Source organism: Pristis pectinata, chromosome 16 (assembly GCF_009764475.1).
Source record: "Pristis pectinata isolate sPriPec2 chromosome 16, sPriPec2.1.pri, whole genome shotgun sequence".
Lineage (NCBI taxonomy): Eukaryota > Metazoa > Chordata > Chondrichthyes > Rhinopristiformes > Pristidae > Pristis > Pristis pectinata.
In genome coordinates, this window is record NC_067420.1 from 40,884,275 (window position 1) to 40,907,561 (window position 23,287).

General features: G+C 41.8%; 1 protein-coding gene across 1 annotated transcript in view; it reads left to right on the top strand.

The window, feature by feature from the left end:
• The window catches only part of LOC127578773 (serine/threonine-protein kinase 3/4), a 150,349-nt gene that overhangs the window by 71,234 nt on the left and 55,828 nt on the right, over window positions 1-23,287 (top strand). The window lies entirely within an intron of this gene.

Sequence of the window (23,287 nt, forward strand, 5' to 3'; positions counted from 1 at the left end):
TCTATGGAGGGAAATAAACAGTCAATGTTTCAGGTTGAGACCCTTCATCGGGACTGGAAAGGAAAGAAGGCAGAATAAAAAGGTAGGGCGAGGGGGAGGAGCACAAGCTGGCAGGTGATAGGTGAGTTCAGGTGAGGGGGGAAGGTAGGTAGGTGTTGGGGGTGATGGGTGGAAGAGGCAGAGGGCTGAAGGAGGAGGAATCCGTTAGGAGAAGGCAGTAGACCATGGAATACCTCATGGCCTCCCTCCTATCCCCTACCTACCCTTTATTCCATGGTCTACTGTCCATTCCTACTGGGTTCCATCTTCTTCGGCCCTTTTACCTCTTCCTCCTATCACCTCCCAGCTTCTTTCACTTCCTTTCATCCCCTGTCCCTCACTCACCTACCTTCCCCCCCCCTCACCTGGACTCACCTGCCAGCTCGTGCTCCTCCCCCTCCCCCTACCTTTTTATTCTACCTTCTGCCCTCTTCCTTCCGTGATGAAGGGTCTTGACCCTTAACGTCGACTGTTCATTTCCCTCCATAGATGCTGCCTGACCTGAATTCTGCCTGCATGTTGTGTGTGTTACTTCATAGAATCGTACAGTCTGGAAATGGACCTTCTCTGCCCACCACATCCATGCCAACTGTGATGCCTATCTATGCTGATTGCATTTGCCTGCATTAGACCCATACCCCTCTATGCCTTTCCTGTCTAAGTACCTTTCATTCCTCAGCCTCCTGCGTAGGATGATACTAAACCAGGGCACAAGAGGAATGAAGGCTGTGAGCTCTCCTGGCCAATATTCCTCCTTCATTTTATCACCATCTTACTGCTGATTCTCAGGATCTGATTGTGTTGATATGATTTACAGCCTGGAATATAGAGGCTTCAATTGATGTGATTCAGGGTTTTGAAATGAATTAATAGAATAGATAATTAGAAACTTTTCTTCCAATGGTCGGCAAGTCTTGGGTGAGGAAACATATCCTTACAATAAGGAGGGAAGTTAGGAAACATTTCTTCATACAAAGGCAGGTGTCAGACACACTCCCACAAAATGCAGGAGATCATCTTAAGAATTTACAGCTGAGATTTATAGGTTTTTGCTAAGGATAGTGGGGTGAAATGGGGTGGGTGGGTGGAGTTGGGATGCAGATCAGCCCATGGCATTGAATGGCAGAACAGACTCGAGGGGCTGAATGGCCCACTCCCATGCTCATCTTTATTTGTACTTATTTTTAATTAATTCAGTTGAGCAAAACATTTGTGAGACACTTAAATGTGGTTAGGGTAAGGAATCGTATCAGTTCATGCCTTGCGCCCACATTTTTCTTGCATCTTGCATGCATTGCTGAAGCTGTAATGAAGATTCATTTTTTTTCAATAATTAGCCAGTTCAGTGATTTGCTAATTTGTAAAAGTACAGAAATGCTACTTTTATCTGCACAAACTGTGAATCTTAATGAGCCTGTAATTAGTATTTCCAGATGTAGCAAGCACAAGCGCTTCACTTAATGAAGGTCATTAATGAACAAGATTATCTCTCTGTCACAGTTTTGTAGCAATATAGATATTTGTGTTATTCTAAAGGCATCCAGCTGGGACCAATTTTCAGCTTCACAAACTCCATGGAAATTATTCATTGTCTAGCTTCTTAGAAATAGCTGTTTATAGACCAATTATATTGTGCTTAGTCTATACATCACCATATAACCATGATCTGAACCCATTAATCTGAAAGCAATCCCAGACTGGTAAATGGTGTGCCACCTTCTCGAGGAAACCCTTAATGTTTGTTATGAAGTTTCCTCATTGCGTAAAGCAGCAGCTTTGGTCTTTTGAGTACAAGTTATCCACCATTGGAGAAGTGTAAGCCTTTTCTACTTCTTTAAGCCAAATTATGCCAATACAACTAATTGGGGGCAGGCATGGTAGTATAGCGGTTAGCATAACGCTATTACAGCGCCAGCGGCCCAGGTTCAATTCCCGCCGCTGTCTGTAAGGAGTTTGTACGTTCTCCCCGTGTGTCTGCATGGGTTTCCTCTGGGTGCTCCAGTTTACTCCCACATTCCAAAGATGTACAGGTTAGGAGCTGTGGGCATGCTATGTTGGTGCCGGAAGTGTGGCGACACTCGCGGGCTGCCCTCAGCACGTTCTTAGTAACACAAAAAGACACATTTCGATGTACGTGACTAATAAATAAATATCTAATTAAGCTTGAAGCAATATATAATTGTTTTCTTAGCCAGTGAGATTGTTATTCATATACGCAGAGTTACAGAGTTATACAACATAGAAACGGGACCTTTGGCCATCCAAGTCCATACCAACCTTTTTGCCCACCCACACTAATCCCATTTGCCCGAATTAGGAACTCATCCTTCTATGCCTTGCCTATTTAGCTGTATGTTAAATTTTTGGAATACACGTTTTCCAGGAAGGCCTAGAAAGACTCGTCCTGAACAGCATCCTCAACAACAGATTTCTGTTGTCCATAGGCCGTTCCTCGGAGTCATTCACCGAAGCTCACCAACTGCTCCTCACCAAAAGCTAATCAAACTGTGACTTCTTAGTATCCTGGATAAAAGGATTTGTTAATATGATTCCCTAATCTCAGCCTCTCAGCTTCTGCCATTCAGAAATATAAGGTCATCTGAAACTCAGCTGAATCGAGTTGAATTTGAACTGACTTATTCCCCTCTGTATTCACCAATCTAGTTTGGTAAAATTATGCTATTGGAACATTTTACACCCATCTAAGAGAGCTCAATTTAACTTCTCAGCCAGAAAACGTTACGTTGGACAGTCTTGCATTACAGCCCAGTTCATTAATAGGATGTAGACATCGCCAGTATTTATTGATTATCTTTTTTTTACTATTGTAAAATCATTGCATTATTCATAAAATTTGCAAATCTATGATACTGCACATTCTTGAGTTACCATTCTCAGTACAAGGCATATTGTTTCATTTGCATTGCATCAGCATGAGAACAGTTTTTGCGATACATATGTTCCTTGAGCAAGCAGTCCAAAGGATTAAAAGAATTTTTTTTTTGTACAGGTTCCATATTCTCAATGTGCAATGTCAAAGGGGTCTTAAACCTTGCCTTTCTCCTCACCTCTTCGTGGTGTACTGAAACTGCACTAAGTTTTAGTACATCTCTCTGCCAGTCACAGTACTTAGTCACTGATAGCTTCCCGCATTGGAAGACCAACCGGTTTTGGCTGGATCAGAGCGCATTTTTCATGGTTGAAAATCTCCCAGCAGCAGTTGGTGAGACTCGAGTGCCCCCAAGAATGGCCTTTAGAGCATAGAGATCTATTGTTGAGGATGCCATTCGGGATGAATCTTTTTAGACCTTTGTGGAAAATCCATATTCCAGAAATATGACATGTACTTAAATAGGCAAGGTATAGAAGGATGTGTTCCTAATTCGAACAAATGGGCAAAAAGGTCAGCATAAACGTGGCGGGCCGAAGGGACCATTTTGGTATTGTATGACTCTCTGATTTTGTGTATATGGATAACAATCTCAAGCCACCATAGTCGTCTAAGAGGCAGCATGCAAAGACATTGAGACCCTGGCTATGCATGAAGGATCTGACAGGGAGACCTTTTCTCACCATCTCGCCAACCAAGGGTTGAAAGCTTTGGTGATAAGGGAATCTGCTAAATGGCCTTGACAATCTGCTCAGGGAGCCATCCAGTAAGATCCACCGTCTCCACATTCCTGCAGGGCTTGAAGGACATCCTTTGCATGATTGACTTATGGTGGAAGTTTTCTTCTACAGAGACTTTTCAGTGAGAGACGGGTGGTATAGCCAGATCTAACCATTGCAAAATGGAGAGAGAGGGGGAACCTCAGCACCTGGAGAAACTTTGCTTGCCCAGAGTCTGCGCAAAGCCTGATGTAGACACATTGAGGTAGCCAACAGAATGAAGGCCACATTAAGTACATTTTCCTTTTTTTCCCTGGAGAACATCACATCTCTGCAGATGGTTTACTTTTTGATCTCCAGGTAAACTGGGAAATAGCTCAGCTGCACAGGAACAGGATTATGGGTATCATCCTTGTAGATCTTCTCTACATTCTTGATGCTGTAAAAAAAAACTTCACTGTCTCCACCTTGCCCTTCTCCTTTAAGACTTCATAAAATCTATCTCCATAACCAAGCCCCTAATATCCTTCTGTGGCTTTCTATCTAATTTTGTTTTCTGTCGCTCCTCTGAAGCACCTTGGGTTGTTTTATTGCCTTTAGGGCATTATTGGCAGAGAAGCAGATATTATTTATGCAGGATTTGAGTTCTTGTTTTATTTCCTCCGACACTCAAGTGCAATGCTGCAGCCCTTGTACAAAAAAAAATCTTAATTAGCTGTTAATGCTTCATGAAGGAGAAATAGTCAAAGGAGAATTCTATTCCAAGCTGAATGACTCTAGTACATGAGGGCTGCAGTTAGGATTCTCACTCAGTGACTGAATAAAGGGACAATTTTGTCCTGGCCATCACAGTCACGTCAACTTAAATGGCATTTCCACTGGAGTCCTGCATCTCTGAAAACCTATCATATTTAAAACATTTATCTACATGGCTTTGTTGCCATTATATTTTTAAAGAGAAGTGTGTTGTGATTTTTTTTCCCCAACTTGTTTTCTCTGCAGAGATTTAATAGCTGATGCCCGTGCTACTTTATTCAAAATACTTTTTAGGAGGACATTAGTCCTCAATGTTATTGTGTTCAGGTGTTATCTGTGAGATGCATTATTTTTAGTTTCCTAGTGTTTCTCTGTACTGATACAAATGAGTCCTACAGGATCACTTCCACTAATACATCACAAGAAGCAGTAATAAATCCCTTTCTAAATACCAACAGTTCCCTCTGGAAAGCATAATCAGACTTTCAAAATGCTATCAAAAGTTTTTTTTAGAAGATACTAGAACCATACTCTCCAAGACTTAATTCTTAATAAAGATTTAAATCTTATAATTTTACGATAACATGGTGTATCAAACAAAGTAATTTAGTTCATGTAAATTTCCTTTTTGATTTGTTTTTCCTGAACAATATGCTATATCAGGTCTAGCGTATGATTATATCTATACTGTGATCATATTGAAAGTCAGGGCAGGCTTGAGGGGGTAAATGGTTTGTCCTTCTTTTTCCTTGTGCACTTAAGATGTGCTCCCATAAAGTCTGCGACTACAGAAAAAAAGAACTGAGCTTCAGTCTTTTTATTTCCCCCACATCTGCGTGTTTCATTTTTACATTGGCTGCTGTACTTCTAAGGAGGCCCTGAGTGACCCACAGTTACCCTCTCAGTGATCCATAGAACTGCAGGTGAGGCAGGACATGGGAGTTGATAGGATGACACTTCATCTCTGCATGGAGTGACTTAACCTCAGTGTTCAGCTCACACTAGTTGATAAGCTTGACCACTTAGTATGAGTAAGCAAAGGGCACACGGCCTGCTTACAGTGGTCACACTTGACCAGTTTCCATTGCTGTGTGATAAATTGTAAAACTATATATACTGATCAAAACTGACTGAGCAGTCTGGCACTTTTTTCTCTAGGAAGAAGGCAGCTGATGCATATTATGAAAGAGTTTAAGAAGTCAGATGTCCATAAAATGTTGCCACATCTGGCGCTGCAAAACTAAAGATCACAGATCTAAGAGTCACTTGTAAATGCAAGGATTTAATAAGAAGCTTCTTTAGTCAGAGAATAAGCAATAGAGAGGATACCATCAGCACCAGATAACTGATTACTCATTTCAGTTCTTCTGTGACCTTGCTGTGCAAGGGATGGAAAGGGTAAGGGAGAGAATTCCTGAGTGCAGGAGCTCAGAAATTGAAGAAAGTAGGCCCAAATAAGGGACGGGAATCAGAGGAGTGCAGGTTTTGTTTTTGGAGAGTTGTAGTCTGGGAGGATGTTACAAAAATAGAAGGGGGTGAGGTTATTGGAGCTATTTAAAAACCAGGAGAGAGTTTTGAGATTGTAATATGGCTCTGCTAGGAACCAATATAGAGTTATACAGCACAGAAACAGGCCCTTCGGCCCAACTGGTCCATGCTGACCAAGATGCCCCATCCAAGCTAGTCCCATTTGCCAGCGTTATAGGTCAATGACTGCAGGGATGTTCAGTGAGTAGGATGGTGCAGATCAGGATATGGAGAGCTGTGCTTTGGATAAGGTTATGCAAGGAAGGAGATAGGAAGCCCATCAGAAATCCATATATCTAGGAAACAGTATGTATGGATGAAGGCTTCAGCACATCAGGTGAGGCAGGGTCTAGTGGAAGTACGTCATCCCAGACGCATAGTCGGAAGGTCATCCTGAGATCAAATATGACGCCAAGACTGTGAGCTATCTCGTTCATCCTCAGACCATTGCTGTGTTTCTGACTCGGAGACGAGATTGCTACGGACAGAGCCACAGCTGATGAAAGATCGTGTGACAAAATAGTTTAAAGTGAAGTAAAAGGGCAAAATGCTGCAGGTCAAGTAGAGTCTGCGAAGGGAGTAACTAAGTAGACAATCATTGTTCATATCAAAGGCATCAGATATTAAAGAAATAGACTTTATCTGAGTGCAGGAGTACTAAGATGAACAGATTGTATTTGCTCTCTCCAGTTGGATGTACTGTAGGAAAGAACAATTATTTTAAAATGCTAATGCCAAGGTCGCAAAATGAAAACATACAGGAGGATCCCATTGGGCTTGAAGCACAAATTTCTAAATGGCAGTGTATTTTGTTTTCTAAAGGATAAGAAACATGGAGCTTTATATCCAATGGTTATTAAATTAAAACTTGCTCCTGTTCAAGAAGGAAGAGGGACAGAAAGCAAGAAAGTACAGGCCAGTTAGCTTAACATCTGTTGTTGGCAAGATGCTGGAGTCTATAATCAATGAAGAAAAATAACAAGCCATTTTGAAAAGCTTAATGCAACCAAGCCAAGACGATGTGGTTTTACAGGAGGGAAATTATGTCTGATAAATTAGCAAGAGTTTTTTTTGAAGATTTAACCAGCGGAGTCAATAGAGGGGATGTGTCTATACAGCACAAAAAACAGGCCCTTCGGCCTAACTTGTCCATGCTGACCAAGTTGTTTAACTGAGCTGGTCCCATTTGGCTATGTTTGGCCCATATCCCTCTAAACCTTTCCTATCCATGTACCTGTCCAAAAGTCTTTTAAATGTTGTAATTGTACCCGCCTTTACCGCTTCCTCGAGTAGCTTATTCCATATCCAACACTTAGGGTGTTATAGTTTTAAAATAGTGAAGTAATTTTATAATTGTGCAGGGTGTTGCTGGGGTAATTTAAGAAAGGATATAATAGCAAGGAGGTGGTCCAGAAGAAATTCACCTGGAAAGAGAGCTGTTGGCCAATCACAAATGGCTAAAACATTTACATCTGTATTCTTTGGAATTTAAAAGAATGAGCAGTGATCTTATTGAAACATATAAGATCCTAAGGGGGCAGAACAAGGTAAATTTTGAGGTGTTTCTACTAGTGCAAGAGTCTCAAACAAGGGGATATAGTTGCACAATAAAGGGTGGTTACTTAAAACTGAGGTACAAGGGAATTTTTTCTCACAGAGGATGGTGACTTTTTCAAGGCTATATCACAGGAGGTATTTAAAGAAGTAGGTAATTTTTTGAATGATTAGGGAATTGAAGGGTATGTGGAACTGGTATAGAGGAAGAGTTGAGAGCTGGGAGAGATCAGCTGTGTTCATATTGAACGGCAGAGCAAGCTTGAGGGACCAGATCATAGAATCGGACAGCACAGAAACAGACCCTCTTGGCAAACCTCGTCCACATCAACAATGATGCCTATCTACTCTAATCCCATTTACCTGTATCCCTCTATGCCTTTCCAATCCAATGTACCAGCTTTTCAAATGCTATAATTGTATCTGCTTCCAACACTACCTCTGGCAGCTCGTTCCAGACAAAACTTACTCCTCAGACCTCCTTTAAATTTCCCCTCCCTCACCTTAAACCTGTGTCCTCTATTTTTAGACTCCCCTATCCTGGGGAAAAAGTTTGCTGCCTCTCGACCCTATCTATGACCCTCATAATTTTATAAACCTCTACAAGCTCATCCCTTGGCCTCCGACGTTCCAGTGAGAATAAACCCAGCCTCTCCTTGTAACTACAGCCCTTCATTCCAGGCAACACGCTGATGAATCTTTTCTGCATTCTTTCTATTGATACCACATCCTTCCTGTAGTGAGATGACCAGAACTGTACACAGCCTAACTAATGTTTTGTACAGCTGCAACATGATGTCCCAACTCTTGTACTCATTGAAGGCAAGCATTCCAAATGCCTTCCTCACTACCCTATCCCCCGTCTTGCCACTTTCAGTGAGCTCTGGACTTGCTCCCAAGGTCTCTCTGTATATCAATGGTCCTTGGGGGACACGAGAAGCTGCTGGAAGATCTTGGTGGGTCAAGCAACATTTGTGGAGGCAGAGGGAATGGTCGACATTTCAGGTTGAGTCCCCGCAGCAGGAGTGAGAGTGTAGAGGGAAGAAGGCCAGTATACAGGAGTGAGAGGGACGGATGAGGCAAGGGCTGGTAAGTGATTGGTGGAACCAAATAAGGGAAGGATGGTGAGTAGATGGAACCAGAGGGAGGGGAGGTAGAGATAGGAAAGGTGAACCACGGGAGAAGAAACCCAGGCAGATAGGTGTGTGGGTGGTGGGGAGAGGAACCAGGTCGGGAAGGGTAATGAGGGAGGGAGGGAAAAGGTGAACAAAGGGAGAGAGAACCTGGCTGGACCAGTGGGAGTGGGAAAGGATAACCGGCTCTGTGTGTGCAAAATTGCTGAGGATGTAGAAAGTGAGAAGAATCGAAAGAGAAGTTGTTGACCTTCAACAATTTCTCTTGCGATTCCTCCTACTTCCTACAAATCAAAGGTGTAGCCAGGGCCTCTGCGTGGGTCACAACAATGCCTGTCTTTTTGTTGGCTACATGGTCTGTCTCTACCCTCCCTTCCCCTATCTAGTTCTACCTGCCCGTTTTTTTTCCTTGTCTGTTTCCACCTCTTCCCTACCACCATCTGTCTCAACACTTCTGTCTCCCCCATCTGACTCCAGCTGCCCATCATCCCCCTTCTACTGGTTCCAGCTATCACCTACCAGCCTGTTCACTCCTCCCTCTTGCTTCTATATACTTGCTCTGTTACATCTACACTCTCAATTCTGATGTAGGACCTCAACCCAAAACATCGACCTCCACATATGCTGCTTGACCTGCTGAATCCTACCAGCGTTTTTTTTGCTCCTGAAGTCCTTGTCATTTACTCTATATGTCCGACCAGAATTTGACTTCCCAAAGTGCGTTACCTCACTCCTCTTCCTGTTTTCTTGTGGTTGTGTTCGTTCCTCCTCAGGTGTGAATGATGTATCATTAATAGTAAAAAGGCTTGGTAGGCATTTCTTGTTATGTAATGTGTGGCTGGATTATACCATACTCTACACACGGTAGCGTAGCGGTTAGCGTGACGCTATTACAGCGCCAGCGATCAGGGTTCGATTCCCATCGCTGTCTGTAAGGAGTTTGTATGTTCTCCCGTGTCTGCGTGGGTTTCCTCCGGGTGCTCCGGTTTCCTCCCACATTGCACAGACGTACGGGTAGGTTAATTGGGTTTAAAATGGGCGGCGCGGACTCGTTGGGCCGGAAGGGCCTGTTACCGCGCTGTAAGTAAAATTTAGAAAAAAACACAGGCTTGACAGAAATCAAGTTTTCATGAGTTAGATTTGCATAAGTTAAGGTATTTTGAGATTTCATCGTGGCTTTATGAAGATTTATTTTGTGACTCTCATTTAGAATCTCAAACGTTATTGGTGATGTTTAAAAGACCCTGCAGTCCTGGAATATATTTAAAATTACACAAGGAAGCACTTATATCTTAACAGGTCTGAATACTCTTAAACATTTCCTTGCTGGGAAAACTATGAAGGGTTAGATCACATTTTTGATGTATTATTCATTCTGAACTTGGCTGTCACATTTATTGTCCATTGTTAGTTGCCTGAGATTTTGGTGTGGACGAGGTTCTTGGACAATTGGATACAACTGGGTTTGCTGAGGCGTTTCACAGGACAGTTAAAGATTAGCAAAGAGAGTGAAGAGAACTAGAGAAACCCGTACGTTAATAGCAGCTTTCACTGCCTCCTTCGATCAAAAGCTGCTTTAAAGCCAGTTGTGTTCTCTTGAGGTACACTTATAATTGTAATATAGGAAACTTGGCCAAATCATGCAGCTTGCCTGCCAAGCTGGGTAAAGACACGAGGTTTCCTTCTCTTAACAGATAACTCCCTGGTTACTTTTGTAGATTGTAGCATTTTATTTCTTTTTTTTTAAACTGATTTCAAATTCTCAGCTGGAGAGATTTGATTTTGGGATTATTAGTGCGTACGTTTTGGATTGATGCCCAAAGTCGCCTCCCGCTTTAATTTCCCATCCCATTCCCACTGTGGCCTATCTGTCATCTCCTGCACTGTTACAACAAGCGCCAACACAAGCTTGGGAAATAGCACTTCGTGTTGTGTCTGGACATGTTTGCACCCATCCGGACTCAATATAAGACTTCACGCAAATCGTTCTTTCTTTCTATCTGTCAGGACTAGCCATTTCTTGCTGTCATCATTTTGTATGTCAATATTTGTTCCTCAACCAACATCACCAAGATAAATCATCTGGTTACTTCTTTCTGTGGGATATAACCATGTGGAAATTGACTACTGTGGTTCCTACCTTACAATAGTGACCTGAGTTCAAACAAACTCAATTGATCGGAATGCGCTAGTGATATCATGAAATAATAAATAAAGCTGTATAAATTTAAGTTCAGTAATACCTTTTATATACTGTTTTTGGTTAGGCTATTATTTTATGCATTATATGCCAATCGTTAAGACTTCCCAGCTCAATATCTTGTATGATTGTAAAATATTTTTTCCATATTGCAAGCTTGTAGAACAGTAAATTATTAAAGATGTGTGCAAACAATCGATGCTGATGCCATGGAAGTGTCTTGAAGAATAGATATAGCTTACCACTGTTCAGCTTATAACAGCATTAGTGATTTCCTTAAAGCATTAACTTCAAGCAAATCACTAATGAAGTAACACTGTAATTTAAAGTTGCAGAATTTGGTTGCTGGAATTGTAAAGCAGCTTACGGATGCTTTACTGTGGGAGAATAGACCAAAGATGTTAATAGAAAGATGGCCTTTATACAGTGTCTTTCACATGCAGTACTTTATATCGTAAGATGGCTATATAAACAGTATACAGTACACCAGTAAGATGGCTATGTATACAGTATACAGTACATGTATACAATACAGTATACCTTTATATAAAGTAAGATTTATATACAGAAAGACTGTCTTTATACAGTACCTTTCACATCCTTTCCAGTATGTCTCAAAACAGTTCATAGCCATTGAAATGCTTTTGAAGAGTAGACAATGTTGTTAAAATGGAGACACAAGAGACTGCAGATGCTGGAATCTGGAGCAAAAAAACAATCTGCTGGAGGAACTCAGCGAGCTGAGCAGCATCTGCAGGAGGGAAGGGAATTGCCAATGTTTCAGGTCAGGGCTCCGCATCAGGACTGAGTGGAGAGCGAAGATAGTCGGTCTGAAGAGGAGTGGGGCAGCAGGGATGGCAGGGGCCTGGTAGGTGATAGGTGGACCAACGAGAGTTGAGGGACGGTGGGCACAAAGGAGCCAGGTGGGGAAGGGAGAGGGGTGGAGTTGGGCTGGTGGGTGATGGGTGGAAGCAGACAAGGGGGGAAGAAGGGAGTAGGCGAGGGGAGGGTGAAGGTGGAGACAGAGGCTGGAGGGTGATAAGTGGGGACACAGAGGCTACAAGTGCTGGAATCTGAAATGGGAGGTGATAAAGGGAACCATTTGGGGATGAACTGAAGGGCAGATAGAACCAGATTGGGGGGGGGGGGGGGCATCTGGTGGATGGAACCAGGAGGGGAGGGGGAAGAAATGGGTGAGGGGGAGGGTATGGGCAAGGGAACAAGAATAGGAGGATGGAGAGAGAGAGAGAGAGGTAAGGGTTACTTAAAATTGGCAAATTCAATGTTCATACCATTGGGTTGTAGACTATCCATGTGAAACTTGAGGTTTTGTTCTCCTAGTTTGCATTGAGTGTCACCCCGGCAGTGGAGAAGGTGAAGACAGGTCAGGCATGCGAATAGGAAGGGGAGTTGAAATGCATGCAACCAGGAGCCTATGGCAGAGTGCATGTGCTTTGCAAACCAGTCTCCTAGTCTCCTCTTGGTCTCGCCGGTATAGAGAAGGCCACAATGGGAAGCACTGAGTACAGTAGATGAGGTTGGAGGAAGTGTATGTGAATCTCGGCCGCACCTGGGAGGGCTTGTTTAAGTCCCTGGATGGTGGTGAGGGAGGAAGTGTAGGGCTGGAGGGGAAACTGCCAGGGGTCAGGGAGGGTTGGATGTAGTGGGATGAGCAGACTGGAGGGTCATAGAGAAAAGAGGTCCCTGTGGAAGCTGGGGAGGGGAAGGTGTGGCTGGATGCTGAGGCTAGAAGGGTGAAAGTTGAGGACTATGGGATCTCTGCTCTATCTGGAGGGAGGAGGGGTGAGAGCGTGAGAAATCCAGCAAATGGATGAAATGTTGAGAGAGGGCTCCATCAACTACAGAAGGGAAGCCAGGCTTCCTGATAAAGGAGGACAGTTCAGATGTCCTGGAATGGAAGACCTCATCTTGAGAGCAGCTGCAGCAGAAACAGAGAAACTGGGAAACAGTGGTGGCATCCTTACAAGAGACAGGGTAGGAAGAAGTGTAATCAAGGTAGCTGTGGGAGTCAGTGTGCTTATGATAAATATGAGTGGATAGTTTGTCTCCAGAGATAGACACAGAGAAATCCAGAAAAGGGGGAGAGGTGTCAGAAATGGCCCAATTCCAAAGACATACAGGTAGGTTAATTTGGGTTTAAAAAGGGCGGCGCGGACTCGTTGGGCCGGAAGGGCCTGTTACCACACTGTAAGTAAAAATTAATTAATTAATGATTAAAAAAGTGAATTTGAGAGCAGGATGGAAGTTAGTAGCAAATGTAATACAATTGACGACTTCTGCACAAGTGCAGGAAGCAGCTTCAATACAGCTGCCAATGTAATGGAGAAAGAGTTGGGGAGTGGTACCAGAGAAGGTTTGGAACAGGGACTGTTCTAAGTGGCCAACAAAAAGACGGGACCCATGGGGTGCCCATGGCTACACCTTTGATTTGTAACAAGTGAGAGGAATCAAAAGAGAAGATGTTCAGGGGGAAAAACAAGTTCTGCCAGGCAGATGAGAGTGTTGGTGGAGAGGAACTGGGTTTTTGTTGCAGAAAAAAATGGAGGGCTTTAAGACCTTCCTGATGGGAGATGGAACTGTATAAAGACTGGACATCCATAGTGAAGATGAGGTAGTGGGGGCCAGGGCATTGGAAGTTGTCAAACTGGTGGCTATGCTGTATGTCCTGGATGTAGGTGGGAAGAGATGGATGAGAGGAGACGGGATAGAGTCAAGGTACGAGGAGATGAGTTCAGAGGGCAAAAACAGTGGGACTACTGGGACAGTCCTGTTTGTGGATCTTGGGTCAGAGATAGAAGCGGGAAGTGCTGGGTTGGAGAGTGTGGAGGGGAGATTTCCTGATGTGATGAGATCTCTGACAGTGCAGGAGACAGTGGCCTGGTGTTCACTGACGGGGTCATGGTCCAGGGGTAGGCACAAGGAGGTGACTGAGAGCTGCTGTCTAGCCCCTGCAAGACACTGTTGTAAATTGGGAAGCCTGGCAGCAAATCTTCATTGAGCAAGCTTTCATAGTAATGTCATAAACACCAAATCTATTTATATAGTGTTCAGTGAAAAATGGGAGACATTATCAAATAAAATTTGACATTGAGTCACCTGAGCAGATAATAATAGTGTCCAAAGGCCTGTGCAAAGAGTTAGGTCTGAGGAGCATATTCAGGGAGGAATAGAAAAGGTGGAGGGGTTTAGAAAGAAATTGCATTTTCACCAGTGAGGAAATGATGAAAATCAAGATGCTGCATCGAGTCAGAATTCAGTACAATTATGGAACAGAAGCAGGATGAGACGATGGGGAGAATTTGAAAATTGGGATTGGATTCCTTAACAAAGTATCGTTCATCTGAGAGCAAGTATAGGACAGCAAGCATAGGGCCCATCATAACTCTTGTAAGTAAGGATGTGTAGAGGTTAGGATGAGCTTACTTTTAAATGATCAAACCACATACTCATTCCTCATGAACCATAGGCTGGCTAGGAGTGCAATGAAATGATCCAATCTAGAGCTAAAAGCATTGGTCAATGAGATGACAGAGGAATGGACAAGGTGGGTGATGCCACTGTTAAAAGCTGATGACAGAATGGATCACAGAAGTCAAATATGATACCAAGGCTTCTAGCAGTTTAGTTTTACTTTGGATGGTTGAAAGGGAAAGGAGTATTTGGGTAGATCTGAAACCCGCAAATCTTACTCGGAGTTTAAAGAAGGATAAACTGGCAAATCACTAAAGGTGGCCACTGTTTACGAAGGCTGTAGACATGAGAAATGGTCTTTAGTTCAACGTAGGAGGACTGAGGCAAGCAGGTTATATTTTGCTGTCTTCAGTTAGGTTCAATGTGGAGAGGAATAATGTTTCTAACCAAAAAATATGCATTGTCCAGAATCAGATAATTGAATGAAATGGAATTATTGGGACCTCATTCCCTTTGGGGTTTTGTGTTTGAACTGGAAATTTAAGTTTTTAAATGTCAGTGAATTTTAATTTCTGAAGGCAACTATGAACATGGCTAATCATGGAGATTTATTATCCACATTTAAATCATTGATATCAAGATTCTTGAGATTAAATATCTTCATTTATCATATTGGGTATGACAACCAATAGTTGCTGTTGACAAGGGATTGTTAGATAGTTCTTGTTCTGTGAAGTATGGCTGGATTGTTCAGAATATGCCTGTCATAGAAACCATCAAGTTTTCATGAATTGGGTTTGCATAATTTCAGATTTCGTAGTCGGTTTATGAGGAATGAGTATGTGGTTTGATCATTTATAATCTCCTGAACACTGTTGACATGTAAACTCTGGTTATAAATTTGGTTGGTCTTATTGTGGTTAAACTTTCTTGCTGTAAACTTTGTGAACATAGTGAAACTTCAGGCAATAGTTTTACATATTATGGCATTGGTTTTAGGTTTGTCCATCCTCTGTTACTGTGGGAAAGAGATATTGACCATTCTTTTTACACAGCTGCTACAGAGTTTTGATAGAACTGTGCTTCTTGCTGGGTCACTTCACAGAGTCAACCATATGAATGCAGGGCTGAAAAGGAGGAATTATTGCATTTGCTCAGCAGCTTTCATACCGTGGGAAGATCTGGAGAGTTTTGACTGTCAGTTAATTACTTTCAATCTGTACTTACAGTGGTAATGTAGGAAGGAAGACAGGCAATTTATGCCATTGACTAGAGTTGATGTTGCCAGACAGGGTATAGTGCCAGGTTTCCTTCCCTAAACAACTGGTTCCTGGTTATTTTGACCATAATAGATTTTTATTTCCATATTCTTAAAAACTCAATTTTCAAGCCAATAAAACCAAGACAGATAATGGCATCAGTACTGTCTCTGGGGGCTTGCAGTTCAGTAATTGTCTGCTGTATTTCTTACTCTACACTCCAAACATATTTAAATACTCTTTGGGACATCACACCATGAACAGAACTATTGTATATAAGTCGTTGCCTTTTAAACCTGGGAGGATATTTAATACACTGGAGATATATTTAATCAGGATGCAATGTATTCTATACTAATGAATAACACATCAAAGCTCCATATCACTTTCAGATTATAACTCAGTAAATTGCTTAAACATTGTTGTGTACATTCGAGAGCTGATGGAACATAGACCTCTGTATTTGCAGATTGTGTTAATTGTAGATCTACCTATCAGGAGCTTCAGTTTCCAGTCAATCACTGACCAACCTATATTGAAACTTACTTCTCCAGAATAGCAGAAGTATGGCTATGTGGGAGGGAAGGGTTTGATAGATCTTAGAGCAAGATAAAATGTCAGCACAACATCGTGGGCCGAAGGGCCTGTACTGTGCTGTAGTGTTCTATGTTAATAGCAGATGGTTGTTGAAGTGTAAGACATCCACAACTAGCATTTAAGTAGCGCTTTATAAGAAGTAAAACGCGTTAGAATGCTTCACAGGGGCTTCATGAGACACTGGTACAGATAAACAAAAGCTTCATCTAAAAGAGATAAAAGAGGGGATGGTTTAAATTGGGATTAGAACATAGAACATAGAACAGTACAACACAGCAACAGGCCCTTCGGCCCATGATGTTGTGCCGAACTAATTAAACTAATGATGCCTAATTAAACTAATCCCTTCTACCTGCCCAATTCCTTTCCAAATCCCTCCACCTTTTCTATTCCTCCTTGAAGATGCTTTGTAAACCTAATTCTCTGAACAGGCCTTTGGCCACCTTTATTCTTGAACATGGGGTCAAGGAAATTAATGCTTGGCTTCCAGTAGCATAACAGTGAAAATGATGAATACATATAAGGTCAGACTTGGAGAACTCAGATCTTGGGAGGATGTAGTGTTGAAGTAGGGTCTAATGATGTGGACCACAAGAGCAAGCTAATTAATCTGTATCAAATTCTATGAATTTATCAATCTTTCTTGTACTTTCTCAAGTGCCTCAGTATCCTCTTTATAATATGTAGTGGTGGATTGATGGAAAAATTATAGGCAATGGTGTTTCCAAGATGTTGCTCTGGGCTTTCTTCATGTAAGAGATTGTTGGGCCTGCAGGTGCTGTTCAAATAAGATGGGCTAACCTAAGATGTGAAGAGGCTGGTTTAATCTATTTTGAAAAAATAATATTGCAGCAAGTAATGACAGTGACTTGACGCTCACCATGTTAATCACTTTATAAAAGCATTTGGTTGATACTTTAAAATTCCCTTTGAGAAGGTAGATAGTTGGGTTTTGCCTCCAATGGTTTATCTCCAGAGGTTTACCAGGATGCCATCCAGATTAAAGGGTATGGGCTATAACGAAAGGATGGACAAACTTGGGTCATTCTCCCTAGAGCATTAGAGGCTGAAGGGAGACCTGATAGAGGTTTTTAAAATTATGAGGAACATAGATAGGTTAGACAGTCAGAATCTTTTCCCCAGGGTAGAAATGTCAGACACCAGAGGACGTGCTTTTAAGGTTAGAGGGGGGAAGTTTAAAGGCGATGTGAGGGGCAAGTTTTTTACGTAGAGAGTGGTAGGTGCCTGGAATGGGTTACCAGGGTAGTAGTGGAAGCAGGCAGTTTGGTGGAGTTTAAGAGGCTTTTCGATAGACACATGAATATGAAGGGAATGGAGGGATATGGATGATACACAGGAAGAGCACATTTTGTATAAATTGGCATGGCATTAAGATCGGGACAACATTGTGCGCTGAATGGCCTGTCCGGTGCTGTACTGTTCTCTGTTCTAATGCTAAGCGCATCTGCTGTCAAAAGGTGCGGATCTAATGCAGAACTTTGGTTTAATTGCCCGAGTAAAACATTTCAAATATGTTGATCAATCTACTTCTGTTTAATGGCAAATAAATGTTCCCAAGTTGCAAATTTGATGCAAACCACAAGCATAGTAGATTTAGCAACACGAACAGCAGTAATTGCTGAGAGAATGGAGAAATCTGGCCAAGACTTTTTCAAATTAGGTGTTAATTTCCCTTTTATTGCGATGATTTTATTATAAGTCCTATTGTATGGACTATTTATTCCCTGGGCTTGTATTGTTCATGACAATTCAAGATCTCTCTCCCATGATTTGCATTTATTTCTAGGATAATCTTGTATATGCCATGGCTGCAATGTTTTCAGACTGTATCTGTTCTCCATGCCTCTTTGCATTTTCAGAGTTCCATAAATATTAACTGAAGTCTTTCAAAGTTATCAGAGTATGGAGGATCACATATAATGTACAAAGCATTTCCACTTATAGTGCTATGTCCTTTGTTGTATAAGGCTAGTTTCCTTCTGAAAGTGTCTGTTTGCCCTAACCACTCACTGTGGTAGTACATTCCATGTTCTAACCACTCACTGCACCAATAAAGACAGACAAACAATGACAGGTTGCATGTTTGGATAGCACCTTCATAATAACCAGAAGTCAAGAAAAAGACTGTGGTTTTAGAAGGGGTGCCATCAGACAAACCAAGAAGGAAGGGATGTGGTGAAATGGAAGAGAAAATGGAGGAAATTCCAGAGAACGAGATCTCAGGAGCTTTGTCTGCTTAGGATCATTTGGATGTGCGCAGGTACAATGTACAGGGGACTGGGCTAAGAGCAGCGGAGACAGCAAATTATGGAGATGGAGAACAGGTGATACTAAGACAAAGCCAAGAATTTTAAGCAATGAACAATCTGCTGGAGCAACCCAGTGAGTCGATCAGCATCTGTGGGGGGAGAGGAATTGTCGACATTTCAGTTTGAAACCCTGCATCAAGTTGACAATTCCTTTCCCCCCACAGATGCTGCTTGACTTAGTCCTCCAGCAGATTGTTGCTCCAGATTCCAACATCTGCAGTCTCTTGTGTCACCAAGAATTTAAAATTTGGAGCTTTGGGAGCCAATGTAGCTGAGCAAAGTTTAGGCGTGACGTTTGGCTGGAAATTGGTTTTAATTGGACTTGAGTAGTAGAGTTTTAACCAGCTGGGATTTGTGAAGAATGGAGTGTGGGAGCCTGGTATTGAGAACAATGAAGCAATCATGTGATTATGTCTTTCGCAGACCTATGAACTTCCATTGTAGAGTATAATGTAGCCCTAGTACGTCTGGAATTGCAGAACTCTTCTTAGTGTTACGGACTCGGTGAAAGTCCCTTTAAGATAGAGTGTGTGTGTGTGGTGTGCTTATGTCAATAGAAGATAAAGGAAGTAATGACGTTGTTGAAGAGGTCAGTCGAAGGGAGAGAGAGAAAAGGGAGAGAGACACTAGCCTGCTAGTTTCTCTATCGATGGATGAGAAGCAATAACTGAGTCTGCCATTGAAATCCATGTATGGAAATTGGAAGTAATCCGGTGGAGTTCACTTTGTTGCTGACCTGTAGAAGGAAACAGGTACTTGTGTGTGGACCACCACGATTCGGATGCTTTTCGGGGTGAGGAAGTCACTACCGAGTAAACACTGAGGTGTCGTTTGGGTTCCATCGTGGAACATTTGGATTTCGTAATTACTCTCCCTATGTTCTCTACGTCTACGTCTTATCTTCAGACAACGGTGGTTGTTGAAGAAGCCTTTGCTCATGTTTCACCTTATGGCTTGCGGAACTGAACTTTAAGAACCATTCCTGGACTTGGAGTTTGGGACTTTGCCACACACACACACGAAAAGTTTAGTTTATGGGGTTAATGTTCAAGGTTTAACATTTTTGAATTCTAACATACTAACATTTTTACTTTTATTTTTCATATTATCATAAGTAGTGATTAATAAAATAGTTTTTAACACTGAATCATGACTCAGTGTGTTTCTTTTGTTGCTGGTTCGTAACATTAGTGATGCTTGGTTTTATGCATATGGGTTCAGGAGGGGCTCATTCAGCAATGAATTTGTGGCTGATGTGTATCTCAACCCCATCTCCCTGACTTGGTTTAATTTTCTTTTATAAGCTTGCCTAACAAAATAGAACTCAAATTTAAAAACAGTAAATACAGAACACATTGTTCTATGTCAGAAAAGGAAGAGACAATTAAGTTTCAGATATGAATTTGTCAGAAGATTTTCAGTTCAAACTTTACTCTTGTTTATCCTTCAGATACTGGGAGTTTTGGATGCTTTTCAGCAAGTTGTTTTTGCTCTGGATTTGCTACATTATGTTTATGTCTCACCATAAGTTCTGATCCACTGCACCCTAGTTGTACAGTTCAGACACAACTCAAGATGATAAGGACAGAATCCGTAATAGTTCTGCAAGGCACTTTCCCGTACTTCAAGTGGCATTGTAGGAAACGTCACACTATATTTGACTAAATTGTCAGTGGAAGATGCCTGCTGTGTCTAGCCACATGATAATTCCATAACAGACATTGGCTTTGACTCAAACCACAGTGTAAGTACTGCTGGGTACAGGAGGACGTGGATTTGTTATTTATTTCAGGAAATGAAGCTTATTGTAGTTATCTGTGATGTGACGTGATAATGTTGGATTTAGACAGTCTCAAAATTGCTTTAACACTTGCTGCAGAGAAGCTGCACTGTCAGATTTATTAGAGGTGTTTTCTTTTACATTGGCCAGCGCATGTCAGTTCCAAAACTGTTAAGCTGGTAATGCGGGAAACCTTCACATCTATCTCCCCAAGCAGGATCTTGACAACTTTTCAAGCAGTGTTCTTTTTTCTCTGAGAAAATTTAATTCATCTGTTAAATTGATTTCTGTAATTCCTTCATCTGTCGCTAATCCTGTATTTTCCCTCCTGCAGTTGAGAAGATCATGAAAGGAAAGGCATAGATTTTTTTTTTATGCACCTACGCTGAGCATTCTTGCTTAGAATCTTTGTGGCAGCAAAGGAAGCCATTTGACTCAGTGAGTGCAGGTAGACTCCTAGTGGAGCAAATCCCACCATTCCCAATCCCCTACTTTATCCCTTGAACCCTGCAACTTATTCAACCTCTGCTAGCTATCCAGTTCGCTTTTTGAAGGTCCTGATTGATTCTGTTTCCACTTCTGCGGGGATGTAGTTTCCAGTCATCTTGATGTGGGGTCCTTATACTGTGATGCTAATGTTTGGTACTGCCGCCTAATCAATCCACTCGTTGAATATTCCTAACATGACCTATTAAGATTGCTGTTTACCATAATGCACAGCCTAAATAAGCACAATGGCTTGAATGGCCTGCTTCTGTAATGTGTGTGCCACAACTTGTCAAAGCAACGTTTCCATTACTGGAGGACATCTTGAATGATTGACTTGATTCTACAATGGAAGCATGCCAGAAATACGTTGGCTAATTCATACTCGCGCTGAGACCCATGCTGAACTTTCCACTTCGCACTTCCCACTTTCAGAATGCTTTTTAATGTTATAGCTATATTGAACTGCATGAAGATTCATACAGAAACAGTAAGGAAATTTTTGTGCATAAAGCATTTTGATGGCCAAGATCTCTGATAATTGGAAATAAATAATTCTCATCCTTATTTTGGAGATGAAATTGTGTCTCCAAATGCTTCTACGTTTTTGATTATGTAAAATAAAGAGGATTGAAATTTAAATACCTACAGTGAGACGCAGAAAATAAAGACTAGAAACTGTGGGTTACATCTCCCCTCATCTGATTATCTCTAAATGTTGCAGTGTATATTCATTTGAATCAAATTATAGGCTATATCTTGGCAATTATCTTTTTCCTCTACGTGAGCTTAGCGAGGAATATATGATATCCATAATAGAGATGATGGGTGAGGAATATTAATTCAAACTATATTCCACTCCCTTAATTCAAATTAATGGGTAATTCAAGTCTTTTTTTTACTTATATCAGTGGTAGTTATCAAATCATAGTGAATGGAACTCAGAAATGGTTAACTTATCACCACTAATTTCTTCAGTTGAAGATAATGGAATTGGCTTCTTAGCCAAACATTAGAGACAAAGAGTTTGCTGCAATATCAGAAACATTTCTGGAGAAGACTTTCCTTCTTTCTGGATAGATGTTTTTCTGTACGTCTTCTCCTTACATCTGCCACCCTTTGTAAACTTGAATTTGTCCAAAATTCTCCTCAGACATGTGTTCCCTACCAGCACTTCAGTTTTAAGATCCTCGCCCATGTTTCAAAGCCCTTCATTCCCTCTTTCCTCCTGTCTGTAAACTCCTCCTGCTGGCAATCCTCAGAGATCTTTCAGCTCCTTCTGTCCTCAATTTTCATTGCTCCTCCGCTGCTGACTGTGCTTTTAGCTGTCCCAATTCAAAGCTTTTGTATAAGCCTCCATTTCTCCCTCTGCTTTTAAACATTCCTTTAAACCTGCCTCACTGACCACAGCTCTGTATCAACATTTTCTGATAATCCTTCTGTAAAGCATTTGGGATGTTTTATTGTGTGAAAAGCACTATAGGAATTTATTGTTGTGATCATCTAGTGTGTGTAATTAAATGGACAGCTGGATAAGTTCCATCAATGAATCCATCACTCTGGAGCAGGTCGGATTTATCTGAAGTCAGCACAGACATAATGGGCATTTTTCTCTGATGGAGATTTCTGACTTTTCTCTCTCTATGACATTTTCCATCACCCTTACAGCCATTGAGTTCCAGACCTCATCCATTTTCTGTTTTAAAAGAAAAAAAAAGTATTCTTCATGCCCCTTGTATCTTTTGCCCATCTGTTTGAATCTCGCTCAACTCTGTGCTCTCGAGAGTATGCAGCCTGACCCGGTGTATCTAATCAACCCACACGTTTCATTTCATCTGCCTCTGGAGGGGGAGCACTTTGTTGCAGTGTGAGTAGAGCAACATTTGGGAAAAACCCAGGAACCCAGTTGTCCAATGCCAACAACATTAAGGGTGATGTTACAAGATGGGTAGTGATGAAGATGTCTGTCCTGCACTTTGTAACGCAAGACCAATGAAATGCTGGTCGTTGTATGTAAAGAGCTGGTGTACACGTGGATATATGGAGTAATGGTTGAGCTAGACGATGCTCTGATTAGGATTCACTTGGAGTTAGGTGAGCAGTTCTGTTCACCACGTGCCAGGAAGAGTATTGTGATCCTGGAGGATGTCATGAGTTGATTTACTAGGATCATATCTGGGCTGCGACCGTTGAATTACAAGGAATAGTCACACAAATTAGATTTGTATTCACTGGAAGTTAGAAGGTTAAGGAGTGATTAGGTTGATGCTTTTGGGATATTAAGGAAGAGTATTAGTGTAGAAAAGGAAACAAACTCCAATCGGGGGGGAAAGGCTAGCAGTGGAGGCGTAGTCTAAAACCAGGCCTTTCAGAAGTTCTTAAACTGGAAAGGGTGCAGAGAAGGTTTACAAGGATGTTGCCAGGACTAGAGGGTGCGAGTTATAGGGAGAGGTTGGCCAGGCTAGGGCTTTATTCCTTGGAATGTAGGAGAACGAGGGGGTCCTTATAGAAGTGTTTAAAATTATGAGAGGCATAGAAAAGGTGGGTGGTAACGGTCTTTTCCCCAGGGTAGGGGAGTCCAAAAC